The sequence below is a fragment of the Anabrus simplex genome, chromosome 1 (genome assembly GCF_040414725.1).
Source record: "Anabrus simplex isolate iqAnaSimp1 chromosome 1, ASM4041472v1, whole genome shotgun sequence".
Lineage (NCBI taxonomy): Eukaryota > Metazoa > Arthropoda > Insecta > Orthoptera > Tettigoniidae > Anabrus > Anabrus simplex.
The window spans coordinates 1,225,696,348-1,225,713,874 of record NC_090265.1 but is presented as its reverse complement, the minus strand read 5'-3'; the positions used below and the strand labels follow the sequence as shown (position 1 = coordinate 1,225,713,874).

General features: G+C 42.4%; 1 protein-coding gene across 4 annotated transcripts in view; it reads left to right on the top strand.

Annotated features, from left to right (window-relative positions):
* LOC136858213 (very long chain fatty acid elongase 7) overlaps window positions 1-17,527 on the top strand; it is a 163,414-nt gene that overhangs the window by 123,608 nt on the left and 22,279 nt on the right. The window lies entirely within an intron of this gene.

Here is a 17,527-nt window from a genome sequence, read left to right as displayed (position 1 = left end):
CGGCTATACATACCCTCTTATGAGACGGCTTAAGGGCTGCTTTCGCAAGATGGTGGCTATACACGGCTTCGTATGGAGAAAGATGCCGCCCATGGGTGGGCGGCTATACATGGGCTCCTATGGAGAAAGATGACGCCATGGGCGCTTGCGCAAGATGGTGGCTATAAAGGGCTTCTTACGGAGAAAGAGGCCGGCCATGGGCGATTGTTCAAGATGGGGGCTATACAGGGGCTCTTATAGAGAATGATGACGGCCATGGGCGCTTGCGCAAGATGGCGGCTATACATAGTCTCTTAGGAGCCGGGTTACGGGCGCTGGCGTAAGATAGCAGCTGTTCTTATGAGGCATCCCAGGAGCGCTTGCGCAAGATGGTGGCTATACATGGGCTCTTATAGAGAAAGATGCTGGCCATGGGAGATTGCGCAAGAAGGCGGCTGTACATAGATTCTTATAGAGAAAGGTGACGGCTATGGACGATTGCACTAGATGGCGGCTATACATGGCCTCTTATGAGAACGCCTAGTGCTGTAAGAAATACATTGGTTACATTTAAGCACCTAGCAGTCGAACAAATTATCGGATAAACATGTAACTTGAAATTTCGGTTCGAAAATATACTATCTGAATCTGTCGGCATAGGTTATAAGACTTATAAGCATGTAGCTCATGCGGAAATTGAAATAAACAGTTCGCGTAGCCCTATAAGAAATACACTGACTGACAGAGCAAATGCAACACCAAGAAGGAGTGGTCAGAACTTTATGCCAATTGCAGGGTAGACTGACGTCACTGAGGTATGCTCATGATGTGAAATGCGCCGCTGTGCTGCGCACGTAGCGAACGATAAATGGGACACGGCGTTGGCGAATGGCCCACTTCGTTCCGTGATTTCTCAGCCGACAGTCATTGTAGAACGTGTTGTCGTGTGCCACAGGACACGTGTATAGCTAAGAATGCCAGGCCGCCGTCAACGGAGGCATTTCCAGCAGACAGACGACTTTACGAGGGGTATGGTGATCGGGCTGAGAAGGGCAGGTTGGTCGCTTCGTCAAATCGCAGCCGATACCCATAGGGATGTGTCCACGGTGCAGCGCCTGTGGCGAAGATGGTTGGCGCAGGGACATGTGGCACGTGCGAGGGGTCCAGGCGCAGCCCGAGTGACGTCAGCACGCGAGGATCGGCGCATCCGCCGCCAAGCGGTGGCAGCCCCGCACGCCACGTCAACCACCATTCTTCAGCATGTGCAAGACACCCTGGCTGTTCCAATATCGACCAGAACAATTTCCCGTCCATTGGTTGAAGGAGGCCTGCACTCCCGGCGTCCGCTCAGAAGACTACCATTGACTCCACAGCATAGACGTGCACGCCTGGCATGGTGCCGGGCTAGAGCGACTTGGATGAGGGAATGGCGGAACGTCGTGTTCTCCGATGAGTCACACTTCTGTTCTGTCAGTGATAGTCACCGCAGACGAGTGTGGCGTCGGCGTGGAGAAAGGTCAAATCCGGCAGTAACTGTGGAGCGCCCTACCGCTAGACAACGTGGCATCATGGTTTGGGGCGCTATTGCGTATGATTCCACGTCACCTCTAGTGCGTATTCAAGGCACGTTAAATGCCCACCGCTACGTGCAGCATGTGCTGCGGCCGGTGGCACTCCCGTACCTTCAGGGGCTGCCCAATGCTCTGGTTCAGCAGGATAATGCCCGCCCACACACTGCTCGCATCTCCCAACAGGCTCTACGAGGTGTACAGATGCTTCCGTGGCCAGCGTACTCTCCGGATCTCTCACCAATCGAACACGTGTGGGATCTCATTGGACGCCGTTTGCAAACTCTGCCCCAGCCTCGTACGGACGACCAACTGTGGCAAATGGTTGACAGAGAATGGAGAACCATCCCTCAGGACACCATCCGCACTCTTATTGACTCTGTACCTCGACGTGTTTCTGCGTGCATCGCCGCTCGCGGTGGTCCTACATCCTACTGAGTCGATGTCGTGCGCATTGTGTAACCTGCATATCGGTTTGAAATAAACATCAATTATTCGTCCGTGCCGTCTCTGCTTTTTCCCCAACTTTCATCCCTTTCGAACCACTCCTCCTTGGTGTTGCATTTGCTCTGTCAGTCAGTGTACATTGTTTACATTTAAGGCCCTATCAGTCGAACAAATTATTATATAGATACGTAACATGAAATATCGGTTCGGAAACATATTATTTCAGTCTGTTGGCATAGGTTATAAGCTTATAGTTCATGCAGGAGCGAAATTATACAGAACGCCTAGTGCTATAAGAAATACATTGGTTACATTTAAGCCTCAGCAGCTACCCTCCTCCTCCTCCTTATTCGTATAGCAAAAGGGGCTAAAGTGCACGGGACACAACTGCCCTCATCCGCCTTCTCCTAATCCTCCTCATTCGTATAGCAAAAGGCAAAATGGCAAAAAGGCTTTTCGTCTATACATAGGCTCATATAACCTCCACCTCCTCCTCCAACGGTACGTAAGAGGACAAGAGAAAAACATGTTGCCTATTGAACAGAAAAACTTATAACACATTCGTTACTGCGCTATGTTTTTTATTCGACAAGACAAGTTGAATCCTCTTACAATTAGCACACACTAGAAGTGATTGTAGAACAAGAGAAAACATATTGATTATTAGTGTTTAGAACAGACAAAAACACAGTAGTTACTATGCTGTATATGACTATTCGACAAGGCAAGTTCAATTCTGAAAATCAACTTAAGCTGGAGATCGAATATAAGTGAAGGACGAGTTGAATTCCCTTTATGAGGATACTTATATCTCAAAAACTAAGATGTTACAGACGTGAATATTGGTATTTGGAATTTCCTTTAGAAATAAAGAACCTTTTTTTTTCGACATAAAAAAGGACTGTTTTTCACACATAGAGTTCCATGTCCCGTGTTCCAGATTTAGGTCTGCCAGTAGCCTGGTCATCTTAGCCCCAAAAGGAAATGCCACAAACGTACTTTACAAAGAGGTTCTGGGGTAAATTAAATCCATTTTTCGGTGAGTTTTCATACTTTAGGGATTTACGGATAATGGCTTAGTGCAGTGCCGAGGAACAAGTCATTTTTATCAAATTACGAAATCCTCATGAGCGAAGCTGTGGGTAACAACTAGTTTTTCATATGAAGACTGGGTTAAGGAATTGTCATTGTAATGGTACCATCAGTCACAATCAGGTTAGAGAGTTTTCATTATAATGGCAGACACTCACCCTCCACCTGTTTTCTACATCCTCAGAAAAATTGTCTTAGTGGGTTTCCCAACTGTTATGAACATAGTTCGTTAAAAATACTTCAGTAGGAATGGCGCGATTAAAAGCAATACTCGATCAAATTGAAACCCACACATTTTCTCACTTTTAACGAACAGTACTACGCTGCCGATCTAACAGTCCAAAGTTCCAGAGCTGGAATGACCAAGACGTGATCCGTGAACATTCTTCGTCTTTTTTCTGTGGGGGGAGAAGGGGATCGAATTGTGGAGAGTCCCAGGGGAAAAACTATGCCCTTTTACTAACCTATTTCCTAGGAGTACACGATGAGTCAGAAATTATCAATTAACTATACCGGCGGCGGTATAGTCTATCGGACTTGGAGGAAAATTCTTCCTCCAAGTCAGAGGAGAAACCCGTCTTCACTCCGAATTTGGAATAACATGAATGTAGAATTTAATAAAAGTGGAGGTGAGGAAGCTTTCCTTAAGAAACCGTTCTTTTCAGTGTTGAATTTTGAGTTTTTTAGTGATTTCAAATCAATCAATATCAATCAATAGTGATCTACATTTGGGATAGTCGCCAAGGGGTAGATTCCTTATCTGTTGCTTTCCTACTCTTATCTTAAATTATTTCAAAGGAATTGGGAATTTATGGAACATCTCCCTCGGTAAATTATTCCAATCCCTAACTCCCCTTCCTATAGATGAATATTTGCCACAATTCGTCCCCTTGAATTCCAACTTCATTTTCATATTGGGATCTTTATTTCAAAGACGCCACTCAAATTATTCGCCTACTAATGTCATTCCACGCCATTTCTCCGCTGACAGCTCGAAACAAACCACTTAGTCGAGCAAATCGTCTTCTTTCTCCCAGGTCTTCCCAGCCCAAACTTTGCAACATTTTTGTAACACTACTCTTTTGTCGGAAAGCACCCAGAACAAATCGGGCTGCTTTTCTTTGGATTTTTTCTAGTTCATGAATCAACTAATCCTGGTGAGGGTCCCATACACTGGAACCATACTCTAGTTGGGGTCTTACCAGAGACTTATATGCCCTCTCCTTTACATCCTTACTACAACCCCTAAACACCCTCATAACCATGTGCAAAGATCTGTACCCTTTATTTACAATCCCATTTATGTGATTACCCCAATGAAAGTATTTCCTTATATTAACACCTAGGTACTTACAATGATCCCCAACAGGAACTTTCACCCCCATCAACGCAGTAATTAAAAGTGAGAGGTCTTTTTCTATTTGTGAAACTCACAACCTGACTTTTAACCCCGTTTATCAACATACCATTCCCTGCTGTCCAACTCACAATATTTTTGAGGTCACTTTGCAGTTCCTCACAATCGTGTAACTTATTTATTACTCTATAGAGAATACCATCATCTTCAAAAGGCCTTATCTTTGATTCCACTTCTTTACTCATATCATAGATATATATATAAGAAAACGTAAAGGTCTAATAATACTGCCTTGAGGAGTCCCCCTCGTAATTATTACAGGGTCAGATAAAGCTTCGCCTATTCTAATTATTATCTGAGATCTGTTTTCTAGAAATATACCAACCCATTCAGTCACATTCTTGTGTAGTTCAATTGCACTCATTTTTGCCAGTAGTCTCCCATGATCTACCCTATCAAATGCTTTAGATAGGACAATCGCGATACAGTCCATTTGACCTCCTGAATCCAAGATATCTGCTATATTTTTCTGGAATGCTAAACGTTGAGCTTCAGTGGAATAACCTTACCTAAACCCGACCTGTCTTCTGTCGAACCAGTTATTGATTTCACAAACGTGTCTAATATAATCAGAAAGAATGCCTTCCCAAAGCTTACATGCGACGCATGTCAAACTTACTGGCCTTTAATTTTCAGCTTTATGTCTATCACCCTTTATTTATACACAAGGGCTACTACAGCAACTCTCCATTCATTTGGTATAGCACCTTCAACCAATCAATAATCAAATAAGTACTTCAGATATGGTACTATACCCCAACCCATTGTCTTTAGTATATCCCCAGAAATGTAATCAATTCCAGTCGCTTTTCTAGTTTTCAACCTTTTTATCTTATTGTAAATGTCATTGTTACCATATGTACTTTAATACTTCTTTAGCATTAGTCACCTCCTCTATCTGGACAATTATCCTCGTAACCAGCAATCTTTACATACTGCTGACTGGATACTTCTGCCTTTTGAAGATCCCCACATACACTATCGCCTTGTGCATTAATGATTCCTGGAATGTCCTCCTTGGAACCTGTTTCTGCCTTAAAGAACCTGTACATACCCTTTCATTTTTCACTAAAATTTGTTTGACTGCCAATTATGCTTTCTATCATGTTATCTTTAGCTGCCTTCTTTGCTAGATTCAATATCCTAGTAAGTTCCTTCAATTTCTCTTTACTTGCACAGCCATATCTATTTCTTTTCAGTCTGCACCTCCTTCTTAGTCTCTTTATTTCTCTATTATAATAAGGTGGGCTTTTACCTTCCTTACCAGCTTTAAAAGTACAAACCTGTTTTCACATTCCTCAACAATATTGCTTTAAACACATCCCAGAGTCTGTTTACATATTTATTTACCGTTTTCCACCGATCATAATTACTTTTTTTAAACTCTCCCCTACTTGTTTATCAGCAATATGGTACTGCCTGGTAGTCCTAATTCTAATAACTTTCCTTTCTTTCACATATATTTTTTACTACGATAAAAAGCTGCTTCATGATCACTAATAACATCTATTACTTCGTTTTCTCCACAGAGTTCATCTGATTTTACCAGCACTACATACATGATATTTTCCCCTCTAGTGGGTTCCATCACTTTCTGAATCAGCTGACCTTCCTATATTAGCTTATTTGCCACTTGTTGATCATGTTTCCTGTCGTTCACATTTCCTTCCCAATGATATCTTGTAAATTCAGATCTCCCGCTACAATCATATTCCTTCCCATGTTGTTTCCCAAATAGCTGGTTATATTATCAAATAATCCTGAATCCGTGTCAGCGCTACCTTTTCGCGGTCTGTACACTCCAAAGATATCAAGCTGCCTATTATCTTTAGAAATGAGCCTTACACCTAGAATTTCATATTTGTCATCTTTAACTTTTTCGTAGCTTACAAATTATTCTTTCACCAGAATGAATACTCCCCCTCCCACCATTCCTATCCTAACTCTACGATACACTCTCCAGTTCCGCGAGAAAATTTCTGCATCCATTATATCATTTTTCAGCCACGATTCAACTTCTATTACAATATCTGGTAAATATATATCTATTAAATTATTTAATTCTATTCCTTTCTTTACAATGCTTCTACAGTTCAACAACAACATTTTTATGTCATCCCTACTTGACTTCCAGAACTCTGTACCCTTATCACCGCTCCCCAGACCACCTCGTTTCCCTGAATGTACCTCCCTATTAAACTCCCAAACAAATTTCCCAACTTATACGTACCACTGCGGTTTAAGTGAAGGCCATCTGAGCGCAGATCTCTATCTCCTACCAACCCTTTAGAATCTAGAAATTTCGCTCCCTGTTTCCCACATACCCACTCCAGAAACTCATTTAAATCACCAGTCACACTCCAGTCAGTATCCCTCCTACACAGTATTTCACTGATTACAATCTCGTCTTCATTAAACTTCACCCGTGCTGCATTTACCAGATCTCACACATCTCCAACTATGTTGGTACTTATACCAGCTGCCGTTACGTTGTTGGTATCAACGTGAAACACTACCACCTTCTCCTTCCGCTCCTCCTTCTCTCCTAATTTCCTCAACATCTGCCTCAACCTAATTCCTGGATAAAATTGTACCCTGGTTCCCTTTCCTCCACACACTTTCCCCACATGTCTAACGGTGGAATTCGCCATGACCAGAGCCTCAAGCTTACCTGCCTCCTTTGATCCCCTCTCCTCCTGGTCAGCCCTATCTTTCCTGACAGTTGCAGAGGCTACTTCCTCCTTCCTTTTCTCCTTACCATGACCCTGTTCCACCTGTATTTTCCTATCCACTACTCTAAATTTCTCTTTCCTACCTTTTGCCTTCCTCCTACTTCCACACATCTCCGCAATAGTTCTCTGTTCCTCATCTTCCCTCTGTTGTTCTACCTGGAGTGACTCACAGGCACCTGTCCTGAATTCTGATCCTGAATAGAGCCCTTAGCCTGCAATCTCCTTCCCCTTAGAACATTAAACCACCTGTCTTCTACAAATCCCCCTTTCCTTTCCCTCCCGCTTTTACACCTACTGTAACCTGCACATTTTTTGAGGGAGGCCTGTCTTCCTTCCTGTCTTCTGTGAGAATCCTAATTATCTCAGTCAAACTCTCCAACACCTCCCTCATATCCCTCAATGGATCTCCACACCCACAGTTTCCACACTTTCACTAGTATATTATATGAGACGGAACCAACGAAAGTAAATGATGAAGGCCATCGAAGAGGAAAATAAATCCACGACAGTACGCTGGTGGCGTCACGTATGTCAAAATTATTGAATCAATCAATCAATCAATCAATCAATCAATCAATCAATCAATCAATCAATCAATCAATCAATCAATCAATCAATCAATCAATCAATCAATACTGATCTTCATTTAGGGCAGTCGCCCAGGTGGCAGATTCCTTATCTGTTGCTTTCCTAGCCTTTTCCTAAATGATTTCAAAGAAATTGGAAATTTATTGAACATCTCCCTTGGTAAGTTATTCCAATCCCTAACTCCCCTTCCTATAAATGAATATTTGCCTCAGTTTGTCCTCTTGAATTCCAACTTTATCTTCATATTGTGATCTTTCCTACTTTTATAAACGCCATTCGAACTTATTCGTCTACTAATGTCATTCCACGCCATCTCTCCGCTGACAGAAACTATACTTTCCGAAGATATTAGAGAAGGTGTATTAAATACAGATTGTTTTTGGCTGTGTTGAAAAGTAGACGATCAATCATTTTTTTCGTTGTTGTTAAAAGCTAAAGCTTTCAGTGTTAAAGTCGAACGTTGGAACTGAAGAGAAGGATTGGTGACAGGTACTAGTAGTAAATCACAGTTATATGAAAGGGAATCCTACAAAAGAATGTTTCAGGTTCATTCCGGACGTGATTGTACGCGTTGGTTGATCTAAATTGCCATGATGTGCTGCTAAATGTTACGGTGAATACCAAGCGCAGTATATCCTGTGACAATGAAGAGGAGGCGTAAGCCATGTTTAACCTGGACCTTGGCAGCAAAGTCAGTAACCTATTTTGCAATCACAATGTGAAATAACGGTCTTCTTGTTTTCTTTTTATCGTCATTGGATATGATTAACAAGATACTTGTGCTTCACTACGGTATTGAACTGAAACTACCGGACGTGCGGTTAGGGCGCCGCAGCTGTGAGCTTGCTTCCGGGAGATAGTGAGTTCCCACCCCGTAACCAGTAGAATTTGAATAATTATATCCAGTCATTTATCCTTAATATTGGGAAAGTAATTTCATTGCTTCCCTGAAGTTTCACAACTCCATAATTTTATCGGGTCTGCTATAATTTTCAGTGACCATCGTGTACGACTCCACTTACTCTGAATACACGATCCTTCTATTCTTCTCCCAATTTCATTATTTCAATTAAATTTAATCCTGTACTCATTTAACTATAATTATACTACTGCTATATACTTGTCTTTCATGGTGGCTTGAGCACTCCATCTGACATATTATTCATTATAATAACTGTATTCACACGCTCTGATTCTATCTACCACGTATTCCACCTTCCTAATAAACATAATACACGGAATAAATTCGGTGTTTCAATTCATTCAGTTCTGTTCACACCAATCTGTTAATACTATTTTGCTGGGTACTCCTTCTATAGTAATAGTATTGAAACTTATGCCTTAATATCTGGCTGCATTTGTAAGCTATACATAACGTTAACACTGGGCAACCAAGCTATATTTCGGAAGCCAGCTCATGTTACAAAACATGGATATAAATTTTAGCCCTTAAATGACATGGCCACACGTTCGTTGAGCGCCAAATTGAAGCACTTGTCCAGGGCTCCAGTGCTTAATGATTCATTTGAATTCTCAAATGTGATGGCTGAATGGAAATAACCTCGGCATCGAAGTCCCATTACCCCTGCTTGAGTAGTATGCACGGCTAAATATGGGAGCGTACGAATCAATGGTCTGTACGTATAAATGGGCGCTAAACTAATTCTCTATGAAGGATGGGATTTTAATTATAAGACAAATACGACTTCACTACTAAATGAGAAAAATTGTGTTCCATACTTTAAAACACAAAATTTAATAAACTGAGAAAACACATGTTAAAAACAATGCGACAGATATGCCATGAATTTTATACATTGAAAATTATACGACTGACTTATGATGAACGAGTTAATGTATTTCATTCTATACCTGAATTGTATATTTCACTTCATAACTTCATGGTATCGAGAAGGCGTCCCCGTTTGGACTAGTTAACACTCGCAGACACTCATTATACTGTGATAAATTAAAATAATATAATTAAAAAACACATTTCGCAACGGTTCATTATTCCTATATCATGATTTTATATATTACAAATTATGATTTATTATGTCATAATATCATTGTGATTGAGGTGTTGAACAAAGCTTTCTTAAACTCACTTCCTGGACATGTGAAAGTCGTATCACAACATTACCTTATCCTATCCTATCTGAATATGTTATTAAGTATTAAATCACACACAACGCTTGTTTCACCGGGATATTAGTACGCACTACGTTTCAGACATATTTCAAACAAAGTTGCTTCGTGTTGGACAACACATCTAGCGAACAATATCAAACACAACGTACGACATAAATATTAACACTCTCTGAAAAGAAAATACAGGGAATACTACACTTTTTATTTACAAGAAGGCTAATGGTTGGTATGGTCCATCTACGATTACTGACAGTGAGCATAGCCGTCAATGTCTCATGGGAATGAACCGCACTCCTTTGTCTTATCGGGTGCATTTCCTGGAATTCCCTATATCGGTTTAATTAAATACAAACAGGAAAGTGGAGGAATTCTCTCATCTATTAAAACCTCGAGTATACATGACGGTGTTTATCTCTGATTTCTGCATGTGATTGTTACATCGTAAAGAGGCAAAGTGAACAGCTCGCATAAATGTCCGAAGTAGCTGTAAGGGAAAATTCCGCTCAGGCCGTTCCCCTCTTCAACAAAGGCATAGATTTGTCGGGCGCTGCCACTGGTGGCCGCTCTAACTTTCATATACCAAACACAATGGAGCGATGTCCGTTTTATTATTGCTGTTTTCGCGGAAGAATATTTATCTTCTTTCATTCACCGGATGCTATCATCATCAATATCATTCTCTGGCTCTCATCTACCTTCAATACCACTATCCTGGTGCGGTGTACCACATCGCATTTAACACACAATCATTAGGGAATATTCACATTGCATCTACCTCCTCAGCATTCCGGACAATGACCTGCGATGTAAGCTCCGGTCACCTCCCTGATATCTCAAACACAAGGGACTAGAATTCACTATAGCACTCGCGACCTAGAAAGCTCATGGTTCACACCCCGCTGTCGTGTCTCCCTCACCTTGAACTGCAATCTTAAAACTACGGTTTAGAGAAATATCCTACATTATGTGTGAAGTACAAGAGAGATAACATAAGAACTTTCTGACGACTGATATTATCTTATAAATTGAAGATGGCCGGAAACATCCTAATGAACATTAACCCCTATACATTACGATACTTCACACGTAATTAATTCTAGGATCTTACGAATACATCGTGCACTACATTTCCCTGATCATAAATGAGATGAATGGTTGCCCAACCATGAAGAACATTTCCCGCCAAAATATAACAAACAAAAACTACCATCCCTTTGAAACAGCGTTACAGTTATCTGTATTTTGAATTATTTACATGCATAAATTAACTATCTACAGTTATAGTGTGATACAATTTTCATGCCAAAAATTGGAAATGTACTCTTCACTTCAGCATTGTGATCCGCTGTCATCAGGCGAGTACAACCATGGCGTCTTAGGCTGTCATCATGATAGCTTCAGTGGTATGGAGTCGTTGGTTCGTCTGCTTCTGGATGAAGTCCATGTTGACTGGATCTTCAGCGCACGTCGGAAAATCTAGAAGTACTCTGCTCGTTGGAATGGAACACAAGGCAAACGGTTTGAAGTTTCCTCGTGGATCCGACGATCACGCTGGTTCAAATATGCAAATGAGGAAATTGATTTGTTATAAATGCGTTAATTTTATGACACACATTATAACTCTTTGCGACTAGAACTGCTCATGCACTCGAGTGCACTAGCCTTGTAACGATATTGTCCTGTGAACCGTTACCGATTTCCTCTCATTTGCTTATCACGATTATTAACAGATATCTAGGCGAGAAGCAACACACGTTCACCTAGTCACAGTCACTCGATGCACAATGTTTACTTAGCTTAACACTCTACGTGTTAATGATATTACATTAGCCTAATTTACGGCACTGACTAGCTGTAGGACAGGTTACTCAACTGCATTTAAGCTATTTAGCAGACGCTGCCCGCTCTATTTTACCAAGTTCTCTTCCTGAACATACTATCGCAAGATTATTAACTTTCCTATAGCACTTTCCTCTTTTAGTTTGACCTATGCGTTTAATTACATTATGTGTATATTATAATATAGGTCAACCGCACTCACTTAGCTCATTTTATCTGGTTTCACCCATGACATTAACTTTACAAGGGTAAATAAATGCAGAGCTTCGAGACGTCTTAAAACGTAATTTGAACAGATCAATATTACTACCGTGCTTATAAATTCACTAGAGGCAAATTGTATGCACACCGCACATTATGATGAAATCAATGAAAGTACGACCGAGATCACAACAAATCACGGCTGATCACTGAGTAAAAACTGCGCACTGAATAAAGACTGACTAATGGATCAAGATCGCAGACTGAATAGTGAAGGCTGAATACTGCATAAAGACTGGATAAACGGCCTCAATGCTCTTTCTTTTTATAGATGAACCGGCATGGCGCTCGTAGTAGGGGAAAACCACGCCTTCTTGCCAAATATCGGTCCACTAATAAGCGGCTTTCGACTTTGATTGAGGTATCAAGTTAAAGCTTGAATTTTCATGATTCCAATTATCAATTTTAATTCTGATTGCATCGTAGGCCTATTCACAATCTGAAAAGCATCATAAGGTAATTTCCACATGGTGACGCCATGGCGTGGGGATCCTCGACTTCCCTCTCGCTGTCAGAACCCAACATCTGTTTACAATTTTGCCGCACCGTCATTGACTGCGCAGTTAGTAATATAATAATTACCGGGCGCGTAGAGGCGCGCGGCTGTGAGCTTGCATCCGGGAGATAGTAGGTTCGAATCCCACTATCGGCAGCCCTGAAAATGGTTTTCCGTGGTTTCCCATTTTCACACCAGGCAAATGTTGTGGTTGTACCTTAATTAAGGCCACGGCCGCTTCCTTCCAACTCCTAGGCCTTTCCTATCCCATCGTCGCCATAAGACCTATCTGTGTCGGTGCAACGTAAAGCCCCTAGCAAAAAAATATACACTGACTGACAGAGCAAATGCAACACCAAGAAGGAGTGGTTCGAAAGGGATGAAAGTTGGGGAAAAACAGAGACGGCACGGACGAATAATTGATGTTTATTTCAAACCGATATGCAGGTTACACAATGCGCACGGCATCGACTCAGTAGGATGTAGGACCACCGCGAGCGGCGATGCACGCAGAAACACGTCGAGGTACAGAGTCAATAAGAGTGCGGATGGTGTCCTGAGGGATGGTTCTCCATTCTCTGTCAACCATTTGCTACAGTTGGTCGTCCGTACGAGGCTGGGGCAGAGTTTGCAAACGGCGTCCAATGAGATCCCACACGTGTTCGATTGGTGAGAGATCCGGAGAGTACGCTGGCCACGGAAGCATCTGTACACCTCGTAGAGCCTGTTGGGAGATGCGAGCAGTGTGTGGGCGGGCATTATCCTGCTGAAACAGAGCATTGGACAGCCCCTGAAGGTACGGGAGTGCCACCGGCCGCAGCACATGCTGCACGTAGCGGTGGGCATTTAACGTGCCTTGAATACGCACTAGAGGTGACGTGGAATCATACGCAATAGCGCCCCAAACCATGATGCCGCGTTGTCTAGCGGTAGAGCGCTCCACAGTTACTGCCGGATTTGACCTTTCTCCACGCCGACGCCACACTCGTCTGCGGTGACTATCACTGACAGAACAGAAGCGTGACTCATCGGAGAACACGACGTTCCGCCATTCCCTCATCCAAGTCGCTCTAGCCCGGCACCATGCCAGGCGTGCACGTCTATGCTGTGGAGTCAATGGTAGTCTTCTGAGCGGACGCCGGGAGTGCAGGCCTCCTTCAACCAATGGACGGGAAATTGTTCTGGTCGATATTGGAACAGCCAGGGTGTCTTGCACATGCTGAAGAATGGCGGTTGACGTGGCGTGCGGGGCTGCCACCGCTTGGCGGCGGATGCGCCGATCCTCGCGTGCTGACGTCACTCCGGCTGCGCATGGACCCCTCGCACGTGCCACATGTCCCTGCGCCAACCATCTTCGCCACAGGCGCTGCACCGTGGACACATCCCTATGGGTATCGGCTGCGATTTGACGAAGCGACCAACCTGCCCTTCTCAGCCCGATCACCATACCCCTCGTAAAGTCGTCTGTCTGCTGGAAATGCCTCCATTGACGGCGGCCTGGCATTCTTAGCTATACACGTGTCCTGTAGCACACGACAACACGTTCTACAATGACTGTCGGCTGAGAAATCACGGTACGAAGTGGGCCATACGCCAACGCCGTGTCCCATTTATCGTTCGCTACGTGCGCAGCACAGCGGCGCATTTCACATCATGAGCATACCTCAGTGACGTCAGTCTACCCTGCAATTGGCATAAAGTTCTGACCACTCCTTCTTGGTGTTGCATTTGCTCTGTCAGTCAGTGTATATATAATATTTGCGTAAGATACATCCTAGCTCAAATTCAGCATAAAATTCTCTGATTCATAGAAATCCTGATTCATAAATATTCATCACGAATTCCAGATTTTTGGTTATTATTATTATTATTATTATTATTATTATTATTATTATTATTATTATTATTATTATTATTATTATTATTATTATTAAAAATAAATGAAGACTGTAAATTGGTATCAGTGGATCTGCGGGAAAATCATAGAGATTTATTCTTTCATGTGTTGAGACAGCTTCGTAAGTCCCTCCTTGTGACCTAGTTCTCTTATCAAGTGCCACGTGCCTACTTTGCTCTCTCTCCCACACAGAGAGAGCGTTTTTTTTCAAGTAGATGCGAGCGCAAGCCCTCCTTTCTCCAATTACGCGTACTGAGACCCTCGTCTCGCAAGCAGCAGAGGGCGACTCATGTCCCGGAACAGGTAAACTATGATGGTTTGGACACTATTTGTCCTAGAATTACGCGCAAAACGACATACTCTGTTTACAGGGTATTACGACATGCTCCTGACGATGTTGTGAACGGTTACAATATGTCTTGCATCTATACTAATATTATAAAGAGGAAAAATTTGTATATTTGTCTGTAACGAATAGACTAATTACTTCACCTATACAAAGCTACATTGCCAGTGAGTAACATGGGCTATATTTTATTTTCAATACAATTCGAGGTGAGGGGCACAGGGGGGAGATATACTATTAATAGGCTAATATAGGCAAAATATCGAATTTGTCGTACAAGGACGAGGCGAAGCTCAATTGAATCCCCTTGACGCAAAGAACAAAACTCGGTAAGCCCTCCGGACCCGAAAACCATGTTTTAATTCCCTAAAACCAACCATTACGGAGTTATTGGCACCGCACTACCCGTGATCCAGGAATCGGATAAAATAATGAACTTCCGTAACCATGGCAACTTCAGCTCCAGGATTCTACAGCAGCGAAATTTTCTGCAATATATCACAAAAGCTTAGCATGTTACAGACATGAAAATTGGTATTATTGAATCCCCTTCAAAAATGAAAGAACACAAATGTTCGCTTTCAGCAAATCCACTTAACCGGAGGAGGTTGAAAAGACGTGAGTAAGGAGTTGAATTAATTATTTAGATGAGGACACATATATCCCACAAAATGAAGATGTTATAGCCGTTAAAATTGGTACTTGGAATCTCTTTTGAATATGATCACACATTTTTTGGAAAATCCACTTAGGGGGTGAAAAGGATAAAAATTGGGGTGAATTTTTAAAATGAGCACCTTCTTTTACCGATTTACCCACATCTGTGGGGATGCGGGTGCGAACTGCGTCGCACATGTGGATTTGCTATTGTTTTACGGCTGGATGCCCTTTCTGACGGCAACCGTATATGTAGGAATGTGAAAACTATTGCGTGTTCCTGCTGTGGTTGTTAATGTGTTGTTTTGAGTGAATATGAAGAGGAGAATGTTGGGACAAACACAAACAACCTGTCCCGGGGAAAGAAGCATTAATCACACGCGATTAAAAACCCCGACCTAGCCCGTAATCGAAGCCGGAAACCTGTGAACCGAAGACCTCAACGCTCACCACTCAGTCAAGGAGTGGGACAGTTTTTAATTAGTATATCTACATTATCTATATAACTAAAAATGGATGTATGTGTGTATGTAAATACATCTCGTCCTACACTACTGGAGCAATTTCAATCAAACTTGGTACACTTATGACTAATGGATGTATATGTGTATGTAAATGACATATCTCCTCCTAAATCACTGGAGCAATTTCAACCAAACTTGGTGCAGTTATGACTTGCTATCTGGAGACGAGCACTGTGGGGGTAAACCATCCGTGGCTCCCATAGGGGTAAGGGTTCAGGAGGGCAATATATGAAAATAATCGAAAAATGTGTCGAATCCACCGTTTTCGGGGTCGCTGAGATGAATAATGACACTCCCGATTTTTAAAAATCAAAGTTCAGCTCCCTTTTGGGTGGGGGGCGAGGGGGATTGATATATACAATTCAATGAAAATAGTGTCGAATACGTAGCTTTCGGGGTTGCCGAGGTGAATTGTACACTCCGGATTTTTAGTATCACGAGACAAACCACGTGGGGGTAGGACAGCCTAGGAACCCTTAGGGGGAGCGAGGGTGTCAGATATACAAATTAACGAAAATAGTGTCGAATCCATACTTTTCCGAGTCATTGAGATGAATAGTGACACTCTGAAATTTTTTAAAGTCTAAAGACAGCCCCCTTTGGGATTGGGGCTAGGGGGGAGTGATATATAAAATTAAACGAAAATAGTGTCGAATACATAGTTTTCGAGGTCATCGAAGTGAATTGTACACTCCGGAGTTTTAGTATCAGGAGATAATGCATGTGGAGGTAAGACAGCCCAGGAACCCTTAGGGGCGGGGGGGGGGGGCGAGGAGGGTCAGAAATACAAATTAACGAATGAGGTGTCCAATCCATACTTTTCGGGGTCGCTGAGATGAATAGTGACACTCCGGATTTTATAAAGGCCAAGTTAATCCCCCTTTGGGGTGCGGGCGAGGGGTAGTGATATATAAAATTAAACGAAAATGGTGTCAAAACATAGTTTTCGGGGTCGCCAAGTTGAATTGTACACTCCGGATTTTTAGTATCACGAGACAAACAACGTGGTGGTATGACAGCTCAGGAACACATAGGGGTGGAGGGCGAGGGGGTGATATATTAAAATCATCGAAAGTAGCGTCGAATCTATACTTTTCGGGCTCGCTGAAATGAATAGTGACACTCCGGAACTTTTAATGTCCAAGTTCAACCCCCTTTATGGCGGGGTCGATGAGGGAGTAATATATAAAAATAATAGAAAATCGTGTCGAATCCATAGTTTTCGAGGTCGTTGAGATGAATAGTGACACTCAGGGATTTTTTAAAGCCCAAGTTCAGCCCTCTTCCTTGTGGGGGCCAATGGGAGAGTGATATATCAAAATAATCAAAAATAGTGTCTAATCCATAGGTGTCAGGGTCGCTGAGATGAATAGTGAGACACCGGATAGTTCATAAGTCCAAGTTCACCCTACTTAGGGGTGGGGAGCGAGGGGGGAGTGATATATAAAATCGAAAATAGTATCGAATATATAGTTTTCGGGGTCACCGAGGTGAATTGTACACTTCGGATTTTTAGTAACAGGAGATAAACCA